The following is a 25,729-nucleotide window of genomic DNA, read 5'->3' on the forward strand; positions in this document are numbered from 1 at the left end:
CTTACTTCCTCCCAGGCACTGTTCTCCATGCTTCCTGACACGCACGTGAAGTCAGTGCTGTTGTCACCCATTTGACAGATGTCATTTCAATGGCTCTGCCCCCCCACCCCCCCGCTTTGTCCTAGGCGCCCATATGGCCAGGCACTGGAGACATGTGAATCCAGTCTGGTGCTTGGACGTAGCCCCTAAGAAGCAGTTGATTTTGAGGACTGTTTGCATGGCCAGGTGGAAGGGTGGGGGCTCAGCTCCAGCAGGAGGGGTGAATTGGAGATTGAAGACTGAGCTCATTGAGGAGTTCAAAATGAATGGGAGAGGAGAGGCGAGAAGGGAGCTGGATGCTGACTCTTGCCTTTCATTGTCTGACAGCCCCGCTCCTCCGCCTCCACCCCCAACACTGCGGAAAGAGCCAAGGCCGCCTGGGGCATGGGCGTGTACTGGTGGGGAAGGCCCTCGCCTCCCTGTCCCCCTCGGGCCTCACTGTTCCCACAGAGGCAGCGTCTCACAGCTGGGATGTTGCAGTCACTGAGGTAGGGCCGTCACCACCAGGCCCTGCCGGGATTGACTGTGGCCTGGTCCAAACCCCAGCAAGTGCAGCCAAGCTCTTCAGCTGCCCTGGAAACAAGAACTGCAGTCCAAGGCCCCAGGGCATCTGTCTCCCCCCACCACCACCACCCTCACTGCCCTCCCAGCCTTGACTTTAGGGTCTCCTTTTCTGCCTCTCCTCTCACATCCAGACTGCTTCTTACCTGGTCCTAGGTGGAGACCACGGTTTGTTCAGACTTCAGTGTCTTCACCTAGACCAGGGGCCAGCCAAGCTGTTTTGTAAAGGACCAGATAGGCAACATTTTTTTTTTTAGATTAATTGATTTATTTGAAAGGCAGAGTTACAGAGAGGCAGAGAGAGAGAGAGGTCTTCCACCCACTGGTTCACTCCCCAGATGGCTGCCAACTGCCGGAGCTGCACCAATCTGAAGCCAGGAGCTTCTTTCAGGTCTCCCATGTGGGTACAGGGGCCCAAGGACTTGGGCCATCTTCCATGCTTTCCCAGGCCATAGCAGAGAGATGGATTGGAAGTGAAGCAGCCGGGACTCGAACTGGCGCCCCTATGGGATGCCAGCACCACAGGCAGTGGCTTTACCCACTATGCCAGAGCGCCAGCCCCCAGATAGACAATATTTTAGGTGCTGCAGGCCAGGAGGGCTCTCCCATGATGATGCAACTCTCATTGAAGCAGGAGAGCATTCGTGGGCATGGCTTTCTTGGTGTTCCCGTAAAACTTTATTTATACAAACGTCAGGCCACATTTCACCAACCCTTGACCCACCGGGAACGTCCTTCCCATACTGTGTGTAGCTTCCTGGTTTTTGAAGCTCACCTGTGGCCCCACCTGGCCGGGAGAGCCCCACCCCTTTACCAGTGCCTCCTACGTATCTCTCCGTATCTCTCCGTTCCACCAGTTCTCCCTGCACCTGTCGCCTTGCATCTACTGCGTACGATGGTTAGCTTCTTGAGGTGCTCAGCTCAGACTTCCCCAGCAGTGCCATTAGCTGTGACAGTGTCCTGGCCCCCTAATCAGTAGGCAGTACAGGACCAACGATTCTGACCCTCGGTTGCAGGTCTGAGGAAGGCAGTGGTTGTCAGCCTACTTCTGTAGCTGCAGGCATAAGAGATGATCACCTGTCACTTGTTCATTCCACGCACACTTGCGAGCGCTCACTACCTTCTAGGACTCATTTTCTTTTTACCTTTGTTTAAAAAGCAACAAATAAATCACATGCTAGCATAAAGCTGTTGCTAGCATAAATACAAGATGGACCCAGGCCTGGAGACCACTGGACTGAGAAACAAAAGAAGTTCTCAGAGATGAGATGGTGGTCGTAATTGCTGGTAAAGCAGCACCTTCAGTTTTATAAAGTGCTTCTCACTCCATTGTCGCGTTTACTTGGGGAGACAACCCTCAGGGGTGAGTAGTTTCATTTTGTAGATGAAGGGATTGGGCTCAGCAGTGTGTGGCCTGCCCAGGGACACACTCACAGCTTCCAAGCAATGGAGCTTGCCCCAAAAGTGTATCAGAGCAAAACCACTTTTCTGGTTCTAAAGGGAAGAATCCGGAAGATATATCAATCAGAAAAATAATCAGGAGTAATCCCTATGCCCGTGGATAGCTGGTGTTAACATCATCTGTGTGTTTTTACACGCTTGTGTTTTCACCAAGTTGGAATTATACATACGGCTGTGTAGTTGCATTGTTTTGGCTTTCTTAACTAGGTTAAACATACCGTAAAATGCTCTCATTTTCTGTGTACATTCTATGGATTTTGACAAACTCATGTAGCTGTGTAACTACTACCAAAATCAAGATAAAGAGCTGTCTCTGCTATGGCCTGGGAAGGCAGTGGAGGATGGCCCAAGTCCTTGGGCCCTTGCGCCCAGAAGAAGGTCCTGGCTCCTGGTTTCGGATCGGCATAGCTCCGGCCATTGCGGCCATCTGGGGATTGAACCATCGGATGGAGGATCTCTCTCTCTCTCTCTCTCTCTCTCTCTCTCTGCCTCTCCTCTCTCTGTGTAACTCTGACTTTCAAATAAATAAATAAATAAATCTTTTTTTTAAAATAAAGAGCTATTATTTTTTAATATGATAGGATCCTTTGTTTTTAAGATTTATTTACTTATTTGTTTGAGAGGTAGAGTTACAGACAGAAAGAGGGAGAGATAGAAAAGTCTTCCATCCACTGGTTCACTCCCCAGATGGCCGCAATGGCCAGAGCACTGATCTGAAGCCAGGAGCCAGGAGCTTCTTCCAGGTCTCCCATGTGGGTGCAGGGGCTCTAAGACTTGGGTCATCTTCCACTGCTTTCCCAAGCCATATCAGAGAGCTGTCAAGAAGTGGAGCAGCCAGGACTCGAACTGGCGTCATATGGGCTGCTGGCACTGCAGGTGGCAGCTTTACCTGCTACGCCATAGCATCAACCCCGACAAAGAACTATTCTGTCACCTCCAAAATTTCCTGTCTGCCTTGTACTCAACCCCCAACCCTAACTCTGGTAGCCACTCGGTTTTATCTCTGTGATTTTGCCTCTCCCAGAGTCACATGTGTTGAATCACCCAGTGTGTGGTGGCCTCCTCTTTCCCTCTATGTTACATGAGAACGTCCTAGTGTCATTGTATATTCCTCAAAGGTTTTTTTTTTTTTTTCGTGACTGCTTGCCTCTGTCTGTGCCTCACCTTCTGCAGTTCTCTGCATCAGACTCTCGGAAGATAGAAACAAGAGTGAAGAGGTTGTGCTGGAGACATAGGGCATCTGATTGATTAACTCCGAGCTGATGAACCCTGTCTCCCTGGACAGCAGGTGCGGGTCTCTGCACTCAGGCCAAGGCGCTGAGCTCCTAGTAGGCAAACTGGACGATACCCAGCCACAATAGGTGACAGCAGCATTTCCATCAGGTGTGTGCTGGCAAGGGGACCTTTTGCATTCTTGGCTTCCATTTCGGGGCTTCCTCAAGGAAGTGGAGATTAAGAATGGTCACCCTCAGGGCCACTGTGAGGCTGGAAGGATGTTTGTGTCCGGATGCTGGCCACAGGGCAGGGCACAGGAGCTGGTTTTCTTTCTTTTTCATCTCTTGCCACCCCTTCCCCAAGTGTCAGGATCCACGGATCTTAAGTGTTCTCATTGCAAAAGAGAAAGAAAATGACCACTAGGGGAAGCGGTGGGTATGTGGACTGGCTTGATTGTGGTGAAGGTGCCCCAGCCAGGTTCCACACCTTACCTACACTCAGCCCTGTGACCCATGGGTTCTGCTTCCATGGATTCAGCCAACCACAAATAGATAATATTTAGGGAAAAATGTGCATCTTTCTTTTCTGTCGCTCCCCCTCTTCGTGGAGGAACGACACAGGACCCTGCGCTGTTCTTTCGTCTGCTCGGCCCTCCCCGGGTTTGCTGCTGGTTCTTCCCGGGTTGGCTACCGTCCCTTCCACCTCCGTGGAAGGTTGGTTCCCCCTGCCACATTCCCCACTTCCGCGGGGGAGCGGCATACCGCCGGCCGGCTCTCTCGGGGGCTGCACAGGTGTTCCTTCAGATAGATGTTCCCTTTAGATGTTCCTGGTGCATATTGTCTCTCTCCTCCTATATAGTCCTCTTCCGCCAATCCCAACTCGGCTGCCCACACGCCGAGTACGCTGCTCTCCTCCAATCAGGAGCAGGATCAGCTCCTGGAGGTCATCACTCAAGTTGGCAAGAGGCAGCTGCGTAGAAGCTGTTTTCTCCTCTCCCAGCGCCATATTGTGGGAGAGCAGATGCATAGAATAAGTCTTAATTCCAGTAACTCAGTCTAGTCCGAGTTGCTCCCCACACTTTTCCTTGTTATTATTCCCTTAACTATAGAACAGTAATGTCCATAGCATTTACATTGTGTTAGGTATTATACGTAACCTAGAGATGTTCCAGAGATACAGGGGCGGGTAGACAATGTGCAGATACTGCCCCATTTTATACAAGGGACTTGAGCATCCACAGACTTGGTTGTCTGCAGGGGTGCTAGAACCAGCCCCCCATGGACACCAAGGGACAACTGTCTACACAGTTTGTGTTTGCCTAAATAAAACTAGGCAATAAATAGAGATGAGTCGATGTCACTGAAAGGTGTTGGAGACAGATTGTCACTGGGATGACTGTCTCCCTTTGTCATCAGAAGGATTCAGAGAGACTGAAGAAAGGGAGTGCTTCAGAAAAAAAATGAATACAACTGCTGGGAACACACACACAAGGCTTCTAGAACCTTCCCCCATCTTTGCAGAAGGCCTCCTTCTCAGCATAGGGTAGGAACTCGGAGCTAGGATGACACTTGTAGCTCTTTGTAGCAAAATGGCTCAAGGCCTCTTCTGCATTTGGGGTGTTGACGTTTTAGAAATTTCATCCTCACCCCCACTCAACATTTTCTTCCTCCTCTTTCAGAGCCCTTCTGAGACTTCCCCCAGGCGAGCAGACTCAGTATCCTAGTGTGTTGCTATGGAAAGAATGGCAGCATCACTTCTGAGTTCATGCAAAGAAGAAAGAAAAGGAAAAAGACAAGAAAATAGGACAGGCTGGATTTTTTTAAGTGTTATACAAAACTGGAAGAAAAACTGTTTCACCACTAAATATATCCGCTTAGAAAATCACCAGATGCAAGGGTTTGCATGGAGTCAGTCTCGGTCCCACGGGAAACTCCGCAGAGTGTGCTAAAACTCGGGGAAGCTGCGAGATTCCCCAGGTTGGTGGCCAGGTGGGTCTGGTGATGGCACTGCTGGGGCACCCCCGAATAGCCACCCTCTACTTGGTTTCTTTTCATGGTCTTCCTCCTGTTCCCTCTCCCCCATTTCCTATGTCAGGTTGCTCCAACTTTGAGCCCCCTTGGGTGCCTCCAAAATGCCCAGCTTTCGCGCCTGGGTTTGAATCCCTTTGCCTAGCTCTGGTCCTTGGACACATTATTCAGTGTCTCGGGGACACCTGCTTTCAGGGAGTTGTGAAGTGTAGCAACCACACGTGCATGCTTGTCCTAGAGTGAGAAGGTGGAGCTAGAGCAGGAGAGCAGGCGGGACCCAGGTCACGGATGGCAGTGAAGAAGAGTTTAGATGGCACACCTTGCAGGGTAGCTGGCTTCCTGAGCTGCAGTATACACACTGGCACTCTGGAAGGGCCCCTAATTATGAGTGAGGCGTGGCTATGTTCTCCGATTCCTACTGATAGCAACCCCCAACCCCGTCTTGAGTCTTAACGGCAAGTGTTCACACGTCAGGTTTGCTGAAAGTGAGGCGGTTCCATTCCGAGTCACTGTGCTCTTTCCTGGTGAAAGGAGGGGTCCACGTTGTGAAGTGAGGGAATCAGCCAGGCCCACCTTCAGCAGCCGGTTCTCCAGGCCACGGTTGCCTCAGAGGATCAGATCCGTGCATCGCGTGGAGTGTTCGCTTCCCAGTACTGCCATAAGCATGTGCCGCACACCAGGCGGCTGGCGAGGAATTGTTTCCCCCAGTTCTGAAGCTGGAATTCGAAAGCAGAGGGGCCAGCAGGGTGGCGCTTCCTCTGCAGGCTCCTCTCCCAGCTTCTGGTAGCTTGCAGGTGGCTGTCTTCTCCCATGTCCTCCGTGTCATCTTCCCTCGGTGTCTTTCTGCCTCTGTGTCCCTTTGTATAAGGACACCAGTCAGACAGAACTGGAGTCCCCCCCTCCCCAATGACCTCTATAAAGACCCTATTTTTAGTACACAAAAAGTCTGATGTATTGGGGTCTGGACTCTAGCATATCTTTTGGAGAAAACCAAATTCAACCCACAAAGTGCAGTGAGTGGAGATGAACTCATGCCCTCTCCTTTCGGGTCTCTCTAGGGGTGACAATCTAGACAAGAGGACTTTCACTATGTATGATCCAGAAGGCAATCCCCATTACCCAGAACAGTGCTGATACATATTAGGCTCTCAGTACGTCTTATTGAAGGAATAAACAAATGAGCCAGCTGACCAATCAGTGGCCACACAGCAAGAGCAGAAGGTCCTCCTCCTCCTCCCTCTCATCCCCCTTCCATGGCCCCTGTGGCTCTTGTCCTAAGTGGCCAAGTATTGGGGCTGTGAGTTGTGGCCTCAGTAGTGTTCAGGGTCTCAGGTTCATTGCTATGGTTACTTTGGCTGCTGGTGGTACAGTTCTTTTTTTAAAAGATTTGTTTATTTATAAGTCAGAGTTACGCAGAGAAAGAGAGGCAGAGAGAGAGAGAGGTCTTCCATTCACTGTTTCATTCCCCAATTGGCTGCAATGGTGGAGCTGCGCTGATCCTAAGCCAGGAGCCAGGAGCTTCTTCCAGGTCCCCCACACGGGTGTAGGTGCCCAAGAACTTAGGCCATCTTCTACTGCTTTCCCAGGCCATAGCAGAGAGCTGGATTGGAAGCGGAGCAGCCGGGACTCGAACCAGCGCCCATATGGGATGTCAGTGCTTCAGGCAGCAGCTTTACCCACTATGCCACAGCAGCAGCTCCAAGTACAGGAGTTCTCACAGGCCTCTCCTCCCACTTGGAAGTAGAGTCAGCAGCAGCCTACTTTTAGGAAAAATATAGGGGAGATGCCATAACGAACTCCTCTGGCAGCTCTTCCAATAACTCCTCGAGGAGGAAGAGGGGGCCCCTGGTGTGAAGCTTGCTACAAAAGCACTCTCAGAGTCAGCCTGACTTCTAACCGCTGAGATTTCGGTCTTTACTCTCGATAACTTTCAATTAAAAGTTATTTAAAAATTTAATACACTAAAAAAGTTAATTTAAACTAATTTTGGTGTAACTTGGTACACAGTTGTGTCATGATATACCAGATTTTCACTCTCCTTAAAATCAGATAATCACCCAATGAGCTTCATGGTGGGCCTGTCTTCTGCAAATTGTCCTAGGCACCAAGGAGAGATGCAGCGTGGGAGCTGAAGTCATGGTGTGTGGTTGATGCCCAGTTAGTGTTGACTGAGCCACCACCAAGCAGGCCCTCTGATCAGTGTTGTGGGAGACGCAGAGATGGTCCTTGCCCAAAAGGTCCTTGCTGTTGACCTACTGGGGCAGAGAAACACACAGGTCGCTAGAAACCATCCCTGTGAAAAGTCCAGATTCTGTTCACTAAGAGCAAGAGAGGGAGAAAAACCGTGCACAGGAGGGAATCGGGACAGATCGCTGGGGGACAAGGGATCTGAGGGAGCCTTGGAAGACAGAGTGGGTTGGCCCTGATGGGGAGATTTTGGAGAGAGGGCCATTCCAGAGAGGGCAACCCAAGCAAGGCCTGGTGGTGGCCAGGGCAGAGCTGGTGCAGAAGCAGCAAAGCACATGTCCAGGTGGTGTGGTGGAACCCAGGCCATACTGAGCAACTTGGACAGTGTTTGAGGGGCACTACAGGGCCAGCGAAGGCTTTAGAGCAGGGAGTGGCCTACAGAGATCTGTTTGTTAAGCAGATCCCAGGGACACAGTGGGCGGTTGACAGGAGGCTCTGGTGGCAGTACAGGTGGGGCGGTGGACGTGGGATGGAGGGGAGGACACTGATGGAGTGGACTGTGGGATGGCAATGCAGACTGATGAACCTGCCCAACAGGGGAGCAGAACGTGGACAACGCCTCCTCCCAGAGCCTCCTCCGTAGAAGCCAAGTGAGAAGCTTCCCAGCTCACGTGTCCTGGGGCATGGCTGGCCTGAGACCAGTGCTGCTCAAACTGGACTGCATGCTAGGACCACTTGCGGACTTTAGCAAGGGGCTGCTGCAAACCAAACAATGCAGGAAGCTACAGGTGCTACACCTTGGTTCTCAATGACTAATATTCACATCCGGTGCTGCCCCACCGGAGTGAGAGGCTGCAGTCCCTGCCTCAGTGTAGCAGCCCTTACCTGTTTGCACAAACCAGTGGGTAACAGCAGGTGCCTCCCTAAAGAAAGCTCTGAGACAAGCTTTCTCCCTCCTCCCCCTTCCATGGCCCCAGGGGAAACAGGTGCGCGTTTTCCAGCCGTGTTTCCCCAGGGCTTCCAGGCTGCTGCAGAAACACTCAGGGACACAGGATTCATGGACATGATGCAGGCAGCACGTGCAGGATGCTTGCTCCTGTCAGCATCGTGATTGTGAAGACGTGGGGAGGCCAAAAGGAACAGATGGCCACTGGTTTTCTACCACCGCAAGCTAGCTTATGAAATTCCTTAGAAATATGGAGGGGAGGGGTGGCCAGCGTCGGGGCGCAGCAGGTTAAGCACAGTTTGTAACACCCACATGTCACATCGAAGTGTTGGATTGAGTCCCAGTTGCTCCGCTTCCAATGTAGCTCCCTGCTAATGCACCTGGGAAAGCATCAGAGGAAGGCCCAAGTAGTTGGTTCCCTGCCACTCACGTGTGATGCCCAGAGGAAGTACCTGGCTCCTGGCTTCGGCCTGGCCTGGTCCCAGCCATTGTGGCTATTTAGGGAGTGAGCCATTGAATGGAAGATCTCTCTCTCCCTCTCTGTCTGTCTGTCTCTCTCTTTCTCTCTCACTCTGCCAAATAAATAAATAAATAAAATCTTTTTAAAAGAACCATGAAAGGAACTGTAAAAGAATGAAGGCTCCTACAGGCTCTTTCTTGAATTCCAATAAAAGATCAAACCTTTCTAGGACCCTTCCACACCGGACAGATGTGGTGAGAATTTTGCTGTCCCAGTGAAAGACGTCCTTAAAGGGACCTTCTCTTCCACTTTGCTGCCGCATCCAAAGCGCACGGCTGTTTTAACACCCTGCTAAACTGTGGGGCTGCTTGGAATGCAGTCAGGCCCGGGGAAGCAGCCGGGGCGGCTGAAGCACCTGCTGCCCCAGGCCTTGGTGCATCCGTCAAGACCTCCTGGTGCCAGCAAGTTCAACCAGAACCACCCCGCTCCTGGCTAGGTGGGTGCAGCTGTGATCAAGGGTGCCTTCCCTGGTCTCAGAGCTGTCTTTGGGGGCCATTTTTCAGCCTACCGCACCCTGAATCCCTTGCAAAGAGATGCAGAAACATGGCCTGGGGTCGTGGTTTAGATCCCTGCGTGTTTTGTCTGGGATTTGACTGGCTCGGGCGAATGCCTTTGTGGAGGACATTCTATCAGAGAATAAGAGTAAGCCTTCAGCCTTTATCCAAGGCTTTGAGATGAAGGGAAGTCTCTTCGAGGTGGAGATGAAAGGGGGTTCAGCAGAAAGCTGTGAGTTTGGAGATGCAGGGGAAGGGCTGGCAGGCTGGAGGCGGGGATGGGGGTGGGGGGAGAAGGGGGAAAGAGATCTGACAGACAGAATTTGAGCAACTGCGCAAAAGCCCTGTCTCACCCGGATCCGTGCCTGGGGAGCAGAGAAATCTCACTCCTCTCCCAGCCCCAGGAAGACAGAGTGGGCACGAATCCCCCGCTAGGAGGGAAATGAAAAGGTTACACCAGGAACTGTCGATATAATAAATCCCTGTAGTCTTACAGCCTCTCTAAATGTTTTGATAGCAGAGCGTGATGGGTTGTAAATCCGAGTAGGCCCGTCTTAAACGTTTGGTAGTGCCTTCTTTATTTACGTATGTGACACCTACAGCCAGGATTGATTCCTTTTTCAGCCTCAACACAAATTTTTTTTCCCTCACTTTCAGAAACACATCACTCCTCTTCCAGCCCTGGTTGTCTGTGTTTGGGAGGGTGGTTGGGGGTGAGGGTGGTGGGGATGTGGTGCTGGCTGTCAGGATTCCTTCTACACAGAGAAAGAATGCTTTGCCTTGGAGAAGAGGTGGCATCAGGAATTAACTGAAAAAATAATGAAACCACTTTGCTTTAAATTATGTCTCCATCTTTAATCGTATTACTTTTTTATGAGCTTATTGCTCAGTGAAAAAGGGAGCAATGGTGTCAGAGCATGATAGATGTGAGCTGTAAAACGCAGGCAGACACACAACACGAGGGGCAATTACCTGATCTTCCCGGTTTTGCATGTCAAGCCTCATGAGCTACCTCAAGCCCATCCAAAGGATCAATTTCACCTCATCTTTGTCACCTAACACGCTGCCTTCTGCCTATTCATGCCTCGTAGTGGAGGTGCTCTCGTGTCACTGTCCCCATTGCTGTCACTTCCTGAGCGTTTGTGGGTTCCTGGTGTTGCCAAGGGGTCTTTACAGACATTAGCGTAACAAACCCCAAAAGAGTCATCAGCCCCAGATTTATAGATAAAGAAGCCCAGCCTAGGAGAAGGAAGGTAACTTGCCCACAGCCTGCACCTGGGAGTGCAAGCCTAGATCTGTTCTGATCCCAAAGCTGTGGATTAACCTGCTCTACTTAACCGGCTTCTGGAGGATCAGTGCAGCTCAGAGCACCCTGATCCCGCATGGCGCTGAGAACACGCGGGCGCCCAGCAGAGCCCTTCACTCCCGTACGGCTACCTCGGGGAGAGGTTTCCCCGACCTCGTGTGAATGGTGAAGAGCAGGATTCTGGCTCCTCTCTAGGACCGAGACTCTGGCCCCTCCCAAATCTCATGGTTGACCTTGACTCATGGACAGTGCAGGCCCCCCTCCAGTGCCCTGTGGACATTTTCTCCACGGGCTTCTCCCGTTAAAGACAGCATTGGGCACTGGGGTGCAAGGTCCTTGCTTATTCCCTATCAAGACTGTGCTGCGTTTTGGCCATGTTGAAATGACACGTGCTGAAGTTTCTTTTTTTCTTTTTCTTTTTTTTTTTTTACCCACTCTATCCACTCTATAAAAACTACTCTTTGGCATTAAAATTTCTTCTGGTATTTGATCGGGACTCACAAATGACTTTTCCCCCTGTTTTTTCAGGGGGTGGGGGCCGCTGTTTGGCACTCACAATTCAGCTCATGTTCATCTCTTCCTAGATTATCGGTGGTAGGGGAAAGAAACGTTTTCATTATGAATCCATCAAAGAATTTTTTTTATGTTGGTAAGTGAAAAGTTGTACTTCTCAATGATGCCTTTTTTTTTTTCTTTGAAGACCTTTCAAGAAGTCCTTTGGGGAGAATAGGGTTTTTAAATAACAACCGAAGAATGTGAAAATGATTTTACAGTGAACGTGGCAGGTTGCAGGTAGCCAGCGAGGCTGCTCCCCCGCTCTCGCTGACTCTCGTTAGCGTGCCCGGGCTGCTCTGTCTGATATGTGGCTCTCACCTTGGCTGTCCCCTCCTCCAAGAGGCTTTCCCCAGGTATCTCGTGGAGAGCAGCTCCTCTTCGCCGTCACGCCACTTCGTTTTTTGTGTGTATTTGAGAGACAGAAACAGGACAGAGATCTTCCATCCACTGATTCACTCCCCAAATGTCAGTAAAAGACAGGGCTGGGCCAAAGTGAAGCCGGCACCTGGAACTCCATCTGAGTCTCCCATATGGCGGCACCTGCTGACTCCCAAGGTGCTCTTTAGCAGGAAACCGTATCAGAATCAGAGCGGGGACTTGAACCCAGGTATTGCAATATGGGATATGGGCATCCCACACAACACCCACATCAGTGTTTAAAAGCCTTTGCATAACACTTCTTTGTTTTCTCTTTATATTCTGTCAAGACATAGGCTCTTTGAGAGCAGGAATCTCGGGTCTTATTCCCTGGGTTTCCAGAGCACTGTCTGACCCATAACAGACATTCCAGAATAAATGAGCCATGTTCTCCTCTCCAAGGTTATGTTTCTGTTTCTAAAAACCGTATGTCCTGCTGTATATCTCCTTTAGGACACTAGGGACAGGCCAGCATTGTGGCATAGTGATTGTAAAGCCGACTCCTGCAACGCTAGCATCCCGTATGGGTTCATGTCCCAGCTGCTGCACTTCCGATTCAGCTCCCTGCTAATAGCCTGGGAAAAAGCAGTGGAAGACAGCCCCTGCCACCCACGTGGGAGGCCCGAATGAAGTTCCAGGCTCCTGGCTTTGGCCTGGCCCAGTGCTGGCCATTGCAGCTATCTGAGTTGTGAACCTGCAGATGGCAGATCAATTCATTCTCTCTCTCTCTCTCTCTCTCTCTCTCTCTCTCTCTCTCCCCCCTCCTCCTCCTCCTCCTCCTTCCTCCCCATAACTCTTTCAAATAAACAAATGAATCTTTTTAAGAAAGAAAAGAAAGCGATCCCAGGGACATTTGCAGAGGGTTGTGGTGTGATCTGGTGGAGCTTGGCGGTAATGAGTGCCCCTCGAAGTCACCCCCAGTGCTCCCAGGTGGGCTCTGAAGGCAAGGATAGCATGATCAGACTCGTGTTTAGAAACATGACATTTAGTACTGGCGTTGGCGGTGAGGTATGTGGCGGCAAGAAATCTCTTGCTGAAAATAAAGTATGGGAGTTTGTCAGTGGCTCTCGCTTTTCCTGATTAGCGAGGACGCAAGGTTATCCCTATGAAAGTGTCACCCCCACTTACCTCCTGAGAGTCTTTGTTCAGGCAGAAGGAATGGTGCAGAATTACAGGCAGCACAACAAAGAAGGTAGTTAGCCCTGAGAGGGTGTTGCAGATGCCATGCCACCCAGCACACTGTCACCTGTCACAGCAGGAGAGAAATGCTACTTTACAGAGAAATGGTGGGCCAAAAGGAAGCTTTCCATTTACAGGTGGCAGAAAACACCATCAATATGATTTAAACCCACAACATGATGGGCAAGTCCATGAGTCAGGTAGATCAAGACATAGCGGATCCATTGGGATGTTCCCGGAACTGGTTCTGTGCCTGTCTCAAGTCAGCTTCCAGCTCAGCTCCCAGGAGTGTCCCCTCACAGGGGCAAGGCAGCCACCAGCCCTTCTGGGCTCGCATCTCATCCCATCAGCAGCTCCACATTTTCCTCCCCGCGGTTCCAACAGAAATCTCAGAATGGAACCCCACTGGTCTTTCCGCTCTTGTTGTGCGGGCGGCCATTCCTTAGCCGCTCCCTGTCCCTGGAGGACACGACGTTCTGATTGGTCAGGAGCAAGTCCCATGCACACTGCCGAGGGTCCCACGTGGGCCAAGAGTGAGTAAGGGTCTTTCTCCGGAAAAACTGTTCCGCTGATGCCAGAGGAGCGGAAAGGATGAGCGATGCTTGTGAAGCCAAGAGGGAGGGAGTTACTGCAGCTGCTAAGGAAAAGCCTGAGGAAGACAGCTTAGAGCAGAACAGTGGAGAGCTAGGAGCCTTATGGAAGCAGAGTCCGGAGGACCTGGTGCATATGAGCTATGAGATGAGGGAGAAGAGAGGAGAGGAGGAATCTAAGTTCCAGCCCGAATGGCTGAACAGAGTCTGATGTTTTATTGGCAATAAGGAACCTTACAGGGAAAGATGAGATTTGGCATAAGCACCATTTCAGAATGATCTGGGAGGCAGGTGGCAAACTTGGTTCTAGGTGAGTTCAGCTGGAGGCCCCCGTGGGACCGCCCCACACACGCTGGTGAGCATGGGTTCCCTGGGCACGCACATGGAAGAGGCTCTGAAGGCCGTCCAGCCCAGCCTCTGGCAAGTCTCCCTGTCAGATGCACCTGCTAAGTGGGAACAGGTGAGGCATTCTCCAGTGGAGTGGGGGGACAGCGCCCATTTTCTGTTCATCTGTTTCTTGGTTTTTATGAATCATCGTGGTCACTCCAGCCATTTCCCAGTGACAAATCCCCCAGTCCATTCTGTCTTCTTGCTGGCTCTGGAGAGATCAGTTGGGGCTGGCTTGGTCACGTCATCTGCAAGCAGGAGTTGACAGCTTTGGAATGGATGAGTTCTCGAAGAAGGATGGAGAGGAGAGAGAGATGAGAAAGAGCCCAAGTCATTGTCTTGGTCCACTTTCTATAGCTGCAACACAGCACCCGAGACTGGGCTCATTTATACAGAACAGAGATTTCCTTCTTACAGTTCTGGGAGATGGAAAACACAAGAGCATGGCAGTGACCTCTGGCAGAGGCCTTCTTGCTGCATCATAATGTGGTGGATCACCTGGTGAAGGGGCTGCACGCACAAGACAGGGAGGAAGCCAGAGGACGTGCCAGGGAGAGAGCTGTCTGATGACAAAGCCGCTCCTCCAAGAACCGCATTAACCCACTGCGGAGGGTGGGGGAGCCCTCCTGACCTACCCCCTTTTCAAGTTCCCACTCCCAATCCCATCACGGGGATGGTGAGATTTCAACGTGAGTTTGGGAGGGGACATTCCAACCATAGTAGGCATGTGGATACAGCCATGGCAGCACAAGATAGAAAAGGAAGCAAAGAAGGAACAATCAGGAGAACCAAGAGCCCAGCCCAGAGAAGCTGAGAAGAATATTGGAGGGTGGTGGTTTGCTCCGCAGGGTCAGTGGCGTGGGCAATGCGTCCATGGTGCAGGGGGAACAGAATCTGCGGAGGTGTGGGGTGGTCTGAGTGAAAAGAGCAGCAGCTGTGGCTCACTTCCTTTGAGAAGTTCAATGGCAAGGTCATGTTAGCAACAGGAACCCTGAGAGCTCATCACAGAACAGGCCCAGAGCTCAACATTGTACTCCAACAGGCTAAGGCCTCAAAGACGGGTGGAACCGGTCCTCACTCACAAACCCAGGTGGCGGCACCAGACCCAGAAGGTTTGCGTCTGTGTCTTGCAAGTGTTGGCGTGACAACGTAGAGGTGGTAGAGGAATCGTGCATTGTGGGGAATTTGGTCTCGCTTTTCCTGTTTATTTTGCTTTGCTTGTTTTTTTAGGGAGATGGCAGCCTGAGTTGTTTGTAAGTCAGAGGGAAGGGGACCCAGAGAAAGGAGGCCAGAGCTGAGGGAGCCAAGAGCTGAACACAGGGAATCAACCTTAGAGTGGGGTAGCCGACTGGAAAAAGAGCAAAGAAGGTGACTGACATCTTGTGCCCTGCCCGGATGATCTTGGTCACCTCAGCGAAATACAAGACAGAATCTAAAGCACAAAGGCCAAAGTTGGGAAAATTAAAAATAGCGCAGCCATTTACTGTAGCATATTCAATGGGCAGGAATGAAAGATGAGAAAAAGATCTGCAAGCAGCAGGACCCGGATGAGATGAGCTGGCAGAAATGCTCAGAGCCCCGTACCAGGCTCGGCAGCTGTGGAGGGGAGGAAGGTGTTCACCTGGGAGGAGGAGGACGGAACAGCCCATCTGAATATCACCTGCCAAGTTCTTTGTCATTAGTGGTAGCTCTTTCATTGAAGTGACCCTGTTAGGGACCCCAGACTCTGCCAGCATTAAAGCCTGCAGGAGATTCACTCTGTTTTACCGCTGCAGGAACTGAGGCCAGCCGGCCACAGTGAATTAGGGTGCTGTGTTTGCTGTTCTCAGGCTGCGTGTGAGTCTGGGGGCTGAGAGGTGGGCATCCTGGACTCCTTCTAGGAAGTAACAGAGCTAGGATCCATGCTGAGGATGCGGGGGTCAGCCTGTGCCCCCTCCGTCCCCAGGTGGACACTAAGAGCCCTGTGGGCAGCAGGGCTCCTGGGGACCAGGTCTTATTGAAGGGCCCCAGGGGTCTAAGCCTGGGAACCCATTGTTTCTGGGTAAATGAATCAACTCTGGGCTTCAGGCTCTTGGGGGAGGTGGCGCCCAGTCGGGGTCTACCCGCTCACACATAGCTGGCTTCCAGTGCCTCCTGAGTACCGACTGTACCATCTGAAGCCGTCATGGGGGCAGGACAGCCTCCTCTCCAAGCCTTGTGCCACCTGTGGGCTGCATGACACACCCACAAATGTCATCTCATCCGTTGGCGATTCAGGAAGCTTTGTGGCCAGGAGAAGCCCTGAAACCTTTCTTCTGCCTAACGTGTGGGCTTCTCGGAGCGGCAAGTTGAAAAAGACATCACAATTCAATCAAAATCTTCCTCCTTTGAATTCTCCCAGAGGGGACGGGCCATTGGGAATTTGGAGGAAATCTAATTTATAGACTCAGCATCCAGAAATGAAACTGTTGGCGCTCAACAGCCGTGGGCCAAGCAGCAGGTGTGGGGCCAACAGGATCCGGCTTCCCCCATCCTCCCCGGGCCACAGAACCACTCTGAGCTTCAGCCGCTGCACCTATGAAACGGAGATGATGGGCATCGGTTGCTGTTACGGGAGGAATAACAATTGCATGAAAACAGCATCCCTCTGTTTGGCTGGATCAGCAAACCTCTACTGATTGATTGATTTTGAAAGGTGGGGTTACAGAGAGAGAGATCTTCCATCTATCTACTGGTTCACTCCCCAAATAACCACAACAGCACTGGGTCAGGCTGAAGCCAGGAGCCAGGAGCCTCCTCTGGGTCCCCCAGGTGGGTGGCAGGGGCCCAAGTGCTTGGGCCATCCTCTGCCGCTTTCCCAGGCCGTTAGCAGGGAGCCAGATTGGAACTGGAGCAGCTGGGTCTTGAATCAGTGCCCATGTGGGATGCTGGCCTCTCAGGCAGCAGCTTTACCCACTATGCCATGACACCAGAGCTGAACAAACCCTTCTAAAAATGTGTGGTTTAGGGGCCAGTATTGTGGCATACTGTGTTGAGTCACCACCCACGATGCCGGCATCCCATATGAGCACTGGTTCAAGTTCCAGCTGCTCCACTTCTTTTTTAAAAAAGGCTTATTTATTTTACTTGAAAGTCACAGTTACACAGAGAGAGGAGAGGTGGGGTGGGGGGTCTTCCATCCGCTGGTTCACTCCCCAGATGGCCACAATGGCCGGAGCTGAGATGACCTGAAGCCAGGAGCCAGGAGCTTCTTCCAGGTCTCCTACCTGGATGCAGGGGTCCAAGGACTTGGGTCATCTTCTGCTGCTTTCTCAGGCCATAACAGAGAGCTGGATCAGAAGTGGAGCAGCCGGGGCTCAAACCAGAGCCCATATGGGATGCCGGCACCGCAGGTGATGGTTTTACCCGCTACACCACAGCACTGGTCCCAGCTGCTCCACTTCTAATCCAGCTCTCTACTAATGCACCTGGGAAAGCAACACAAGGTGACCCAGGAGCTTGGGCCCCCATATCCATGTATTTGGGGAATGAACCAGCAGATGGAAGATAGCTGTCTCTCCCTCTTTGTCTTTCTCTGTGACTCTGCCTTTCAAATAAATAAATAAACCTTAAAAAAAAAAAGCTGTATGGTTTGCACAACTAAGCAATACAAAAACCAACATGGACAACAGGAAATAGCTACTGAACGCTCAGCTCCCCTAATCATGACCTCCACCGCTGTTGTGATGAAGCTGTTCCCTGCCCCATGGCGGAGCCCCCTGCGAGCTGTGGTCTGTTCTCTCCCAAGGTCATTACTTGTGTGGTTCATCCCCCATCTCCACATCAGCCTCCGGATCGTCAGTCTGTCCCCTGGGGAGGATGATATTCCACTGTAGTAACATCGTGGGGAGCCTGGGCCGTTTCTGGTTTCAGCTGTGACCCAAGATGCAGCCAGGAAATTCTCCCCGTCTTCATGGGACAGAGTTGGCCTCAGCCCAGCCAGCTCTGACTCAGAAGAGACTGAGTGATGTCCTGTCGCTGAGGCCACCAATACTGGTCCCGTCCCTGCTGGTTAGAAATGCAGATGGCCTGTGGTTAAGATGCTCATGTTCCGCATGGGCGTCCCTGGGGTCAGACCAGCACCCAGCTCCACTCCTGACCCCAGCTTCCTGCTAATGTGGACCCCGAGAGGCAGCAGTGGTAGCTCGTGTGCTCGGGTCCTGGTTACACACGTGGGAGACTGGAGAGCGCTCCCCGCTCCCAGCCTCAGTCTTAGTCCAGGCCAGCCATTACAGGTGTTTGGGGTACAAACCAGCAGGTAGGGTTTCTTTCTCTCTCTCTCTCTCTCTCTCTCTCTGTCTCTCATTTTTCTGTCCCTCACAGATAAATAAATAAATAAATTTTCTTAAAAAGCAGAACAGATCATTCCTGGGCCCTGGGCCTGGATGTTTGTTTATTAAGTCTGAACTGGGGTTCAGGAATTGGTATTTCCACAAAGCACCACAGGTGAATTGTGGTGGCCTGGGAGCCCCGTGGAGGCCCACCCCCAAATTCCAGCTTAGAGCAAAGGTAGGATGGAGAGAAAGCTGAGAGTCACAGCGACCTTACCTTTCAGAAGCGATGGCTGTGTAACCAGTGAGGAGCAGGGAGGCCAATGACAGGAGCACTGGGAGCAGACCCTGGACCCCTGCCTTCTAGCAGTGGGTTCCTCCCCCACGCCCCCACCCCACCACCCCCACAACACACCCACCCCACATCTGAATGCCTCCCCAGGGGCTCTGGGGGTGTCCTGTTGTGATTGCAAAACACAAAGGAGCAAGCCTTCCCACCCCCTCCCCAGAAAAAAAAAAATGCACTCTTGATGAACTGCGGTGGAATCTGTTAACGGCCCTGTCGGAAGCCCCCCGCCAGGCTAAAGCCCGCCCTTTTGGCTTTGATGTCTGCACAAGATGCTCCCTTTGAAAGCGCAGCCGCGACAGCCCTGTGATTTCCTCTGACAGCCCCAGAGAAAGCTCCGAAATCAGAAGCAGCAGCGTTGAGCCTGAGCCCAAGGTGTGACTCCCAGCAGCGCTCCCCAGGCGGGGAGCAGCCATGTCTGCCCCAGACGCCCTCAGAGCGGCTCTGACCTCTGGACCCGAGACCCACAGCCACCTGGGGAGAGTTCCCAGGAGGTGGTGTGGCCATTTGGCCCATTGTCCCTTCTCCCTGGGGGCTGCAGGCCACTTGCAAGGAACAGTCAGGAACAGCTGTCACCCTGGCTCTGAAAATGAGGCTGTGGACGGGAGGAAGCAGGGGTAACAGTGCAGAGCCCCGACGTGGGGCACCTGATGGAGCCTTCCTGCTCCAAGCCTGGTCCAGCTTTGGAGCAGGTCCTCACTGGGGAGCTGGCTGGAAACGCAGAATCAGACCCTACCCGGACGACGGAATTGGAGTTTGTTTTTTACCAAGATCTTCGGGTCCTGTGTCTGCACCTAAAGTTTGCATCCCAGCCCTGTGGCTCCGGGCTGCGTGACTTTGCCCAACCTCCCTCACCTGTGAGCCTTGACGTCCATGTGGGGTTTTTGAGAAGTGAAACTTAGCACTCGGGGTATGCAAGGCCAGTCGGTGCCGGCTGTTGTCGGTATTGGGGAAATGACTGTGGGAGAATCGGTGTGGCCACATTTCAACCCACGTCATCCACCCACTGCTCGGTGGGGGAAAGGAGGCTGGACTGAAGGGCAGAAAGTTCCAGATGGTACGCAAAGGGCCACCAGCTGGGTGCTGGAGGAAGGGTGTCTCTCGGGAACCCCGGGCCATGGCTGTGTGCTGGGGATCAGTGACGTTGGAGTTCTTCTTCCTGGGTGAGGCTTCTTCCCTCTGTGGACACTCCTTCTCTTCCTGCTCTCCTCAGCCCCAGAGCTTGTCTGCAAGCCCCCTCCGCTTCAGCGAGCAGAACTGAATCCTAGCTCGCCTGTTTGCTCTTGCTGGCAGCCCTGCTCGGGGAGACAGCATCCCCCTGAGCGACATCACTCTGCCCGTTCTCTTCAGGCAAATCCTCCTCTCCACCTTGGAAGTCCTGCTTACGCAGGGGTGGGCTGTGTAGTGTTGTGCCAAGAACACAAGGTTTGGGAAGACCATTCGTATCGCAGCTTGGCTGTGAACCAGCTGGGTAACCTCAGGCAAAGCACTTGCCCTCTCTGGTCTTGATTATTTCATCTGCCGCGGGAGGCTGTTTTGCAAAGCTTTTGTAAAGACCCATCAAGAAAGTATGGGCAGTGCTCATTACAAGTGGTTATTACCATTTTATTTCTAAGAAGAGGAAAGTTCCCCTCGCCCCATAAGCCTTTATCTACCCTTCTCCCACCCTGTCCGACAGAATTAGTGTGGCCTCCCCTGTGTTCCACAAATCCTTTCTCCTTCTCGCCTTTGGAACATCCACAGCCTCCCCTGTCACCTGCTTGGGATGGAGCCCCTGGCCGCCCTCCCTAACCTCACAGGTCACCCCTACTCCCACCCTTGTCCTCGTCCCGCTTGATCTTCTCCCTGGTGACGTCCACAAGAGCAGCAGTGTCCATCTGTCTGTCTGTCTGTCCACTGCTGTATCCTCAGCACCCAGAACCACACGTGGCACTGTCCTGTTGGCTGCACATCCCTTGTGCCATGAGAGGGTACCAGATGGTGGTGCCCTGCCCTGCTGTTACGGACTGAGTTGGATCCCCCAGATTCATTGCCTGAAGTCTTCAGCCCCCTCTCCCACACCTCAGAAGGTGACCATATTTGGAGGGGGATCTTCAAAGAGATCATTCAGATTCAGTGAGGTCCTTGGGGTGGGCCCTCACCTGACATGACCGGTGTCCTTCTAAGAAGAGGAGGCCAGGGCCAGCGCCACGGCTCACTAGGCGAATCCTCCATCTTGCGGCGCCGGCACACCGGTTCTAGTCCCGGTCGGGGCGCCGGATTCTGTCCCGGTTGCCCCTCTTCCAGGCCAGCTCTCTGCTGTGGTCAGGGAGTGCAGTGGAGGATGGCCCAAGTCCTTGGGCCCTGCACCCCATGGGAGACCAGGAGAAGTACCTGGCTCCTGCCATCAGATCAGCGCGGTGCGCCGGCCACAGCGCGCTGGCCGCGGCGGCCATTGGAGGGTGAACCAACGGCAAAGGAAGACCTTTCTCTCTGTCTCTCTCTCTCACTGTCCACTCTGCCTGTCAAAAAAAAAAAAAAAAAAAAAGAAGAAGAAGAAGAAGAGGAGGAGGAGGCCAGGACACAGATAGAGAGGGAGATCCTGTGAGGACACAGGAGGAACACAGCCATCTGCTAGCCAAGGAGAGAGAACTCAGAAACCAACCCTGCTGATGCTTCAGTGTTGGACTTCAGCTTCCAGAACTGCAAGGGAATAAGCTTGTGTTGCCCAGGGCTGTGGTGCTTTGCCACGCTGGCTGTGGACTGCTGGAGGCCAGAGCACGGTGTCTTCATTCCCACATCCCCAGACATCCCAGGGCCCTGGCCCATGGCCCTACTCAGCGAGCGGGGTCACAGCAGGGAGAGGAATGATAGCAGTGCCGACCGGTGAAGGGAAACAGCCCTGCACCGGCAAAGTGGGTTCTCACACTGTCTATACAGGTGGGCATTTCCCGTATTTGTTGCCTACCCCAAGGTTCCTCATTCGCGGTTGGGGTTTCTTTGAGGTGCGTGCAAATGCCATAGCCCTCACCACGGACTCTGTGTGGCATGCTATTGGCTATCCTGTGAGGGGCAGGACTCGTGGGTGGAAGGGGCTATGTAGAGAGCTCTGAATGAGGAACGCTTCTTGTCTCTCCTCTTTCTGGGGACTGCAATCTTAAGTGTGCTGAGTTCTCACTACTTGCATGGACATCCCCTGAAGACAGGGACACCCCACTGTCCCTTTAAGTGGCTGCTTTCCAGGTCGGTCTCGATGTGCCTGTGCCCAGCGCAGACCCACTGGGAAGCTGGCCCAGGTGACCCTGGTTCTATTAGGATATTTGCTACCCTCAGTGGAAGGTGATTTTTTTTTTTTTTTTTTGACAGGCAGAGTGGACAGTGAGAGAGAGAGAGAGACAGAAATGTCTTCCTTTTGCCGTTGGTTCACCCTCCAGTGGCTGCCACAGCCGGCACACTGCAGCCGGCGCACCGCACTGATCCAAAGGCAGGAGCCAGGTGTTTCTCCTGGTCTCCCATGGGGTGCAGGGCCTAAGGACTTGGGCCATCCTCCACTGCACTCCCTGGCCACAGCAGAGAGCTGGCCTGGAAGAGGGACAACTGGGACAGAATCCGGCACCCCATCCAGGACTAGAACCCGGTGTGCCGGCGCCGCAAGGCGGAGGATTAGCCTAGTGAGCCGCGGCACCAGCCTGGAAGGTGATTCTTAACGTGTGCTTTATTCATTGCAGTTTCATTTTTTGCCAACTTTGGCCCGGACTTTGCATACATTCGCCTTCATGCCAGCAAGTACCAGGGCCTCATGGTGCAGGCCCTGACCTTGCTGACGGCTCGTAGACGTTCAGAAAGACACACACAACCCCTCGTCCCAGGGCGATTCTTCCTAAGTCGTGTTCCTCCACCACGGGGACCCCGAGAAGTGAAGTCTTCAAAGTCTCCATCTTTTCTGAGCGCTCCCCACTTTCTTTCCTTCCGCATTTCCCTTCCCCTTCGTGTAACGCGCTCTGGAGTGGCTCCCTGGTGGCCGGATACGTTTTAGAAGACGCTGTTTATTTTGAAACACAGCTTTCAGAACACTGAGACGCTTCCAGGAGATTTCACCACTGTTCGCCTCATTTCCCGGGGCTCACTTGTCAACAGAGTTCAACCAGTCTGGATACGGGAAGTTTTCGTAAGAAAGATCTTGTCTGTACCCACTCCTGCCTGATGTCTTTGTTGTACCGGAGCAAAGTCTCGTTTGGCTCTGTTTGCTGGAAAATGGTGACTCCAGTGGCCAAGGCTCCTTGGCCAGTGGGTGCGAGTTTAGCCCATTGTGTGGTGTCCGTGGTGACCTCTCCAGAAGTCTAGGACCTCCTTGCTCCTGCGGAAGTCCTCCACTCACACAAGGCCACCTTGTAACAGCTCAAGGCAAATGGAATTTAAAGATAAATTTATTTTTGCAATTTTTGGAATGCGTACAGTTTTTCATAATACACATTTCCCACAAACTTTCTGAATATCCCGCATATGCATGAATTTCAAAAAACTTTACACCAAAGTCAGCTTTTTTTAAAATGCTTTATTTGTTCATTTTGTGTGTTTGAGAGGCAGACAGACAGGTAAAGAGAAACCCTCCTATCCACTGGTTCAGTCCTCAAATGCCTGCAACAACCATAGCTGGGCCAGGCCAAACCCAGAAGCGGGAACTCAGTGTAGGTCTCCCACGTGGGTGGCAGGGACCCAAGGACTTGGGCCATCACTCGCTGCCTCCAATGAGGTGCGTTAGCAAAAGCTGAAATCAAGACCGGAGCCAGGACTCCAACCCAGATATGGTGAGCAGGTATCCCGAGAGGCGCTTTAACTCCTAGGCCAAACGCCCACCCTAGGCTTCTTTTAGTTCCATTTTCCACAAAGATTTTAAGTCTTCTCCCAGATACACACACGCACACGTGCACACACACACACACACACACTCCCAAGCATTCACGAGAGAGTTCACCAGAACCTCACTGCTCTGTCTGAGCTGTGGATCCCCTCACCTCCCTGTGGTTAACTGAACACTGAGACGGTATCTGTGGGAAGCAGAGTGGGCGTGCTGCGGCCAGGTACTGCTGTCGGCCCTGGGGCAGCTGCACTGGCGCATTAAAGGCCATGCCGGGGAGGGGGGAGCGTCTATCCTAGATCCACACACCTCGCTGAAACTCGCTGGGAGAGGCCACCAAGGAAGTGAATTTGTACCTTTCACTGTCGTTCGTTTACACCTAAGAGCCACGTGCGGCTAGTGATTGCTGTAACGGGCAGTGCAGTTCTGGAGGGCGAGAGAAACAGGGAGGTGGACACGCACTCTCCTTCAACCACAGAATGCATCACCACGATGTTTACCGCTGGGGGGAAAAAAAAAACGCAATGAAGAAAGCACAGCTGGGGGAGGAACTGCAGAGTGGCTGGGAGGGGCCTCCCTGTGGGCGGGTACTGGGGAGCTCTGGGGTGGAGCGTTCTGGCAAGGCCCTGGGAAGGCAGTGACGCTTCTGTGGGAGCAGCTGGCGTGTGGTGAGCAGGAGAGAGGGAGGCGCAGGCCAGAACCTGCGGGGGCCTGCAGGCTGAGGTCAGGGAGTGGAGTGCGCTCCCGTGCGATGCTGGAGACGGCTCCGTGTACGAGGGTGGCGCCCGCTGGTTTTTTTACTTCAACATCCCTCTGATGGCCCCCCCAGGGGGAAATCCAGGCTGGAGATGACAGTGGCTAGATCTGCTCTGCGATGCAGCCGACAGGTTGATGGCATGGGCTGAGCCCAGGAGGCCTCGCTCAGGCCCAAGTGCAGGACAGTGGAGCCGGTGGCGCAATGAACCCTGGAGGGAGGCAGAGCACATGTGTGAGGCGCCATCAGGAGGCTGACAAGCGTGGGAATGGCAGCTGGCAGGGTCAGCTTGGTGTTGTCCACAAAGGACACGGTGACCCTCTGCTCCCTGGGGGCCTGTGACCCCATAACTGGCCCTGAGGGACCCTCCCCCATGTCATCAGATGCCAGTGTGCCCTGGCTTCACAACGCTCACCCCTCCTCCTGTAGCCACCAACAGGCTCTCCCGCACACCTGCTGCACACTGAGACACTCACGTGGCCCAGCTCACTGGTTCCCCAGTCTGAGTGCTGTTATTGTACCCCACCTCCTAATCAGCAGACTGTTCTGTACTCCCAAAGTACCACTTGTTTATTACCATTCAATCAGAATTCTAATAGGATTTTATTTTACAGTTGACTCTGATTTGTGAGAACAGATGATCAAAATCACCAAGAGCTGTATTTGCCAAAGAAGAGTAATGAGGGGGAACGCCATCAGATATTAAAACATACTCAAGGAAAAAAAAAAAAAAGCTTGAATGCTTGAAAGGCAAGGTGTAAGTGCATGGCACAATAGTGAAATCAGATGCCCACACTGGATAAGCCAGAAACAGCCCTGGTAGACGTAAAAGTCCAGTGTTTGGGAACAGGCATTCAGCCTAGCAGTTGAGATGCCCGCATCCTCTATCAGAAGCCCTGGATTCAAGCTCCCGCTCTGGCTCCTGGCTCCAGCGTCCTGCTAGTGTAGAACCTGGGAGGGAGTAGTGATGGTTCAGTGATTAGCTCCTTCTGCACAACTGGGAGACTTGGACTGAGTCCCTGGCCTTGGCCTGGTCCGGCCTCCAGCTGTTTCAAGCATTTGGGGAGCGAACTGGATGGGAACTTTCTCTACCACCTGCCCCCCAATCTGTTCTCTCTCTCTTTCCCACCCTCCTCATCTCTCTCTTTCTCTCTCTCTCGTCTCTGCCTTTCAAAATCAGTTTGTTAAATATTTCTTAATTTGGTTTATGATAAAAGTAGTTTCTCATAGATCAGAAATAAGAGAACACAACTTCAGATCATTGAAATCATTTGGATGGGCCAGCGCTGTGGTGCAGCGGGTTAATGCCCTGGCCTGAAGCGCCAGCATCCAATATGGGTGCCAGTTCGAGATCCTGCTGCTCCACTTCCAATCCAGCTCTCTGCTGTGGCCTGGGAAAGCAGTAGAGGATGGACCAAGTCCTTGGGCCCCTGCACCCACGTGGGAGACCTAGAAGAAGCTCCTGGCTCCTGGCTTCAGATTGACACAGCTCCGGCTGTTGCAGCCCTCTGGGGAGTGAACCAGTGGATGGAAGACCTCTCTCTCTCTCTCCCCCTCCCTCTCTTCTTTTCTCCCTCTCTCCCCCCTCTCTCTGTATAACTCTTTCAAATAAATAAATA

General features: G+C 52.6%; 1 protein-coding gene across 5 annotated transcripts in view; it reads left to right on the forward strand.

Annotated features, from left to right (window-relative positions):
• Positions 1-25,729, forward strand: part of ZHX2 (zinc fingers and homeoboxes 2) — a 154,753-nt gene that overhangs the window by 110,872 nt on the left and 18,152 nt on the right. The window contains exon 3 of one of the 5 annotated variants that reach the window (XM_089335645.1): positions 21,865-22,194. The exons of the other annotated variants lie outside the window; for them this stretch is intronic. The gene's annotated coding sequence lies outside the window, so the exon portion shown is untranslated. The remainder of the gene's footprint in view (positions 1-21,864; positions 22,195-25,729) is intronic. 5 annotated transcript variants of the gene reach the window in all.

Source organism: Oryctolagus cuniculus, chromosome 6 (genome assembly GCF_051225735.1).
Source record: "Oryctolagus cuniculus isolate XC-2025 breed Fujian yellow rabbit chromosome 6, ASM5122573v1, whole genome shotgun sequence".
NCBI lineage: Eukaryota > Metazoa > Chordata > Mammalia > Lagomorpha > Leporidae > Oryctolagus > Oryctolagus cuniculus.